General features: G+C 54.2%; 1 non-coding gene across 1 annotated transcript; it reads right to left on the bottom strand.

Annotated features, from left to right (window-relative positions):
- Positions 1–800: 800 nt before the first annotated feature.
- Positions 801–874, bottom strand: TRNAI-AAU (transfer RNA isoleucine (anticodon AAU)). The gene has a single exon. It is a non-coding gene; the product is annotated as a tRNA-Ile (tRNA).
- Between the last annotated feature and the right edge of the window lie 3726 nt (positions 875–4600).

The raw sequence follows: 4600 nt of genomic DNA, 5'->3' as shown, positions 1-4600 counted from the left end.
TATACAGGAGGTCAGACTAGATGATCACAATGGTCCCTTCTGTCCTTGGAATCTATGAATATCTGACCCACCTGCCCCTCCCCCACTGCCCATTGACAAAATGTAAAACTGAGCAAGAAAAACTCCCCATAGCCAATTGGTGTAATTTAGTGTATACAGTCTGAATGACCTAAACATGCCTTTAGGTGTCACTACCGCTCCATGGGAAACAAACTCTGTGCATTACTCAAACTGGCCACCACGTGTCACTGCTGTTCTATGGGAAACATAAGAACATAAGAATGGCCATACTGGGTCCATCCAGGCCAGGAGTGGGCAAACTTTTTTACCCGAGGGCCACATTGCAACACTGTATGGAGGGCCGGGTAGTGAAGGCTGTGCCTCCCCAAACAGCCTGGGGAGCTTTCAAACAGCTTTCACTCCATGCATCTGAAGAAGTGAGGTTTTTTTACCCATGAAAGCTTATGCCCAAATAAATCTGTTTACTTTAAAGTGCCATAGAATATCAGGGTTGGAAGGGACCTCAGGAGATCATCTAGTCCAACCCCCTGCTCAAAGCAGGATAAAGCCCCAAATGACCCCCTCAAGGATTAAACTCACAATACTGGGTTGAGGAGACCAATGCTCAAACCACTGAGCTATCCCTTCCCCCTAATGTATCACTGGCCTCCTTGTTGTTTTTGTGGATACAGAGTAACACAGCTCCCCCCAATGTTTGAAGGTAAAGACACAAATAAACACAAAGAGCAGGCACAGCTCTTACATCTGCATTTCATGGCAGGGGGGAAAAAAAGCAACTGTGGCCAGTACGGGGATCGAACCCGCGACCTTGGCGTTATTAGCACCACGCTCTAACCAGCTGAGCTAACCGGCCACGTGATACTTTCTAGTATAGTAAAAGTGTTCCCCCTGGTAATGTGCTATTTACAGTGTACTGAGCATTCTCAGTTAATCTGAGCATGTTCAGTACATCTGCTGAAGCCACTGGCCTTCACCCTCCCCTTATTAGCCCTAAGATTCTGGGGACTGCTTTTTACAGGGGTTAAAAAGGGGCAAAGGGGGCGAATTGGAGCAGAGGGCGGCCAGGGTCTGAGCAGGGGGTGAAAATGTACTGAGGGGGGGGGGGGTCAAGCAGCTGGAGGCAGCATTAGGAGAGGGGCTGAAGTGCAAAATCAGGGAGGAAGCGGAGTTAAACCCAGGAGCGAGGCGCTGGCAGAGGGTGTCATAGGGCAAAACCCAGCACAGGCAGGGGCAGAGGGGGAACAGTTACCCCAATGCATAGGCGTGCGCAGCACACTTCATTAGGGTGTGCACCCAGGGAATTTTTTTTTTAAAGGCAAACATCATAAAGGTTGGGGTGTGGGAGGGGGTGCTGTGTGCAGGAAGGGGCTCAGGGCAAGGGATTGGGGCAGAGGAGGGGTGTGGGATGCAGAAGAGGGCTCAGGGCAGGGGGCTGGGGTTCAGGAGGGGTGCAGTGTGCAGGAAGGGGCTCAGGGCAAGGGATTGGGGCAGAGGAAGGGTGTGGGGTGTATGAGGGAGCACAAAGAAGGGGGTTGGGGTGCAGGAGGGGGCTCAGGGCAGGGGATTGGGGTGCAGGGTATGGCAGGGGACTCAGGGCAGGGGTTGGGGGGCAGGGGGCTCAGGGCAGGGGGTTGGGGTGAGAGGTGCAGGCAGGGGGCTCATGACAGGGAGTTGGGGTGCAGGAGGGGTGCAGCAGGGGGCTCAGGACAGGGGGTTGGGGTGAGAGGTGCAGGCAGGGGCTCATGACAGGGAGTTGGGGTGCAGGAGGTAGGCTGTTTGCAGGCAGGCACGGGGCTGGGGATCTGGGCTCCCCAGTCCCAGCAGGCAGGCTGCGGGGCCGGGCTGGGCGCTTGGGGCCAGGCCGAGCAGAGGCAGCCGGGGTGGATCGCAGAGGGGCCGGGCTGCTCCCAGGGCTGGACTCAAGGCCGAGGGTGCCGGACCGGAGCCCCCGAACAGCGCCGGGGAGCTGCGCTCGCAGCCAGGCTGCGGGGGGGCCTGTGGCCCGGGCTTGCCCCCTGCCCCAGGCCTGCTGGCTCCCGGGCCCCACTTAAGGTGGGCTGGGCTCAGGGGCGGCCTGATCCCCTGGGTGGTGCCTGGGCCCCCGGCCAGCGCGGGGAGCCGCAGGTCGGTTTGGGGCCCTGGAGGGGGGCAGCTGCCTGGGGGGGGCCTGAGGCAGCATCCCCACGGGCCATCTTAAGTGGCTGTGTTGGTGCTGCTGGGTGGGAGACTGCCAGTGAGCACATGGGGCTGTTAAAGCAGCGAGCCCGGCGCTGGGGAAGGGGAGCCCAGCTCAACAGGGTGCAGGCAGGGGGCTCAGGAGGTGCAGGAGGGGTTCGGGCTCCGGCCCGGCGCCGCTTACCCGCAGCGGTACACTCCCTGCCTGCCAGTGCCCCACGCCGCCCCGCTCCCCACGTCCCCGCGCAGCCCCAGGGGTTTGGGGGGGCCGGCACAGGGCTCTGCACGCTGTCCTTGCCACGCCTCCAGGTATCTCCCCTGAAGCTCCCATTGGCCGCGGTTCCCCGTTCCCGGCCAATGGGAGCTTCGGGAGGCGGTGCCTGGAGCAACCCCCCCCCGCCCTAGTGACATGGTGCCCTGATGGCTGCTTCTGAAAGCAGCGCGGGGCCTGCGGCACCACGGGGGCAAATCCTGCGGGCCGGATCCAAAGCCCTGAGGGGCCAGATCCGGATCCGGCCCATAGGCATTAGGGTGTGCCCGGGCACACCCGGCATACCCCGTGCGCATGCCTATGCCCCAGTGGGACTGAGACACCAGTGCTTGCAAAAATGGTGGGGGGCAAAGGGGCTTTTTTTATTTCCCCTCTCACAGACAGCACCTCTCAGCATCCGGTTCCCAGAGCTGGGTTCTTAAAGGCACAGGCATCCCAATGCCTAGTCAATGCCACTCCTCTTTGTCTGATCTAACCTACTGAGGCTATGTCTACACTACAAAGTTCAAAGTGCTGTCACAGGTGCCAGTGCTCCTGGTAATCCACCTCGACGAGGGGATTAGCTCCGAGCACTGGGAGCCGAGCCTCTCCACACTAGCGCTTTAAAGCGCTCAAACTTGCTGATTTTTCACACCCCTGAGCCAGCAAGTGAGAGCGCTTTAACCTGCCAGTGTAGATAATCCCTGACACTTAATTCAGTGAAACATTTTTCATATATCCCCCCAGAAACAAAGAATCCCATATCACTGTATCTGATTGCATAGAGTCTCTGAGCAGTTTCCCAAGTTGTCTTATCTGCTGCTGAGATTTCCCGAATTCCCTGAATTTTTAAATTTAATTTTTTCTTCTCATTTTAGGGCTGACTGAATTTCTGGCCTAGTGTCAAAACTTTGTTTTGAGTCAATCCACCAATGGGGATTGCATTTTTGGCATTTTTGCAACTGTTATTTTTGCCTCTCAGTCTAGCCCTTAGTGTTTTTCCACATGCCATTGTGTACAACTTGATTCTCATATATTCAGTAAAGGCAGGATACTATCTCCTATAACGTCTTTCTCCCTGGAAAAAAATCTATTGTAATTTTTGCAGAAAATTAGAACTGCCATCGTGGGTCAGACCAATAGTCCGCCTAATCTAGTATCCTGTCTTGTGCTTCTAAGGGAATGATCAGACCAGGCAATGACTCAGTGAACCATCGCATTGTCCACTCCCAGCATCTGGCAGTCAAAGGACGGTTTAGGGACATGCAGAGCATGGGCCTGCATCCCTGATTATCTTGGCTAATAGCCAATGTACTTATCCTGAGGGACTGATCTAATTCTTTGTTCAACCCATTCATAGTTTTGCCTTTCAAAATATAATCAACACACAGCTACAACCCCAATATACCTTTACAACCACAAGAATTCTAAAATCATGAGTTATACACCCTTGAGTCAAGAAATTTTAATAAATAAATGATATCTTTTTTTTATGTGCCTCTTTGTTCCTGAGCCTGTAGGGTGCAGTAAGGCCAGTTCCAATGCCTTGAGCCTAAACACCTGAATGAATCTTAGTCTACCCTCATACTGTTCCTGTTACCTCTCCCAAACATTTCATATACCTAAGCCCGTATCTACACTTTAAGTGTGAGTTAACTCAAGTTATGTCTGCAGGGATCTAGCTGAGCTGCTAGCAGGCCGTCAGTGAAGGAGCCGTGTGTTCAGTTGCAGTGTCTGTAATACCTCACTAGGGGGCACTGTGACATAGGAGGTGGCCTGCAGAACTGGCTCTGCAATAAAACCTAATGTCACTTGTCTGGTTAGAGTGTGATGCTAATAATGCCAAGGTCGTGGGTTCTATCCCTGTACAGGCCATGGTTCCTTTTTATCCCTTGCCATGAACTGTACACCTGAGAGCTTTTGATATTTTCTGTCTTATCTATTGCCTTCCTAATGGCTCCTAATATTCTGTTTACTTTTTGACTGCCCTTGTGTCACAGAGTATTGGGGGACTCAGGGCCCTGCACCCCCGGCTTCCTGCGATTCACCATGACTCTCAGCCAGCCAGGAAAGCAGAAGGTTTATTTGGATGACAGGAATACAGTCCAAGACAGGTCTTGCAGGCACAGACAACAGGGCCCCCCTCAGTTAGGT

Source organism: Chrysemys picta, chromosome 20, assembly GCF_011386835.1.
Source record: "Chrysemys picta bellii isolate R12L10 chromosome 20, ASM1138683v2, whole genome shotgun sequence".
Taxonomy (NCBI): Eukaryota; Metazoa; Chordata; order Testudines; family Emydidae; genus Chrysemys; species Chrysemys picta.
Note: the sequence above shows the minus strand (reverse complement) of the source record. Positions and strands in the feature narration are given on the sequence as shown.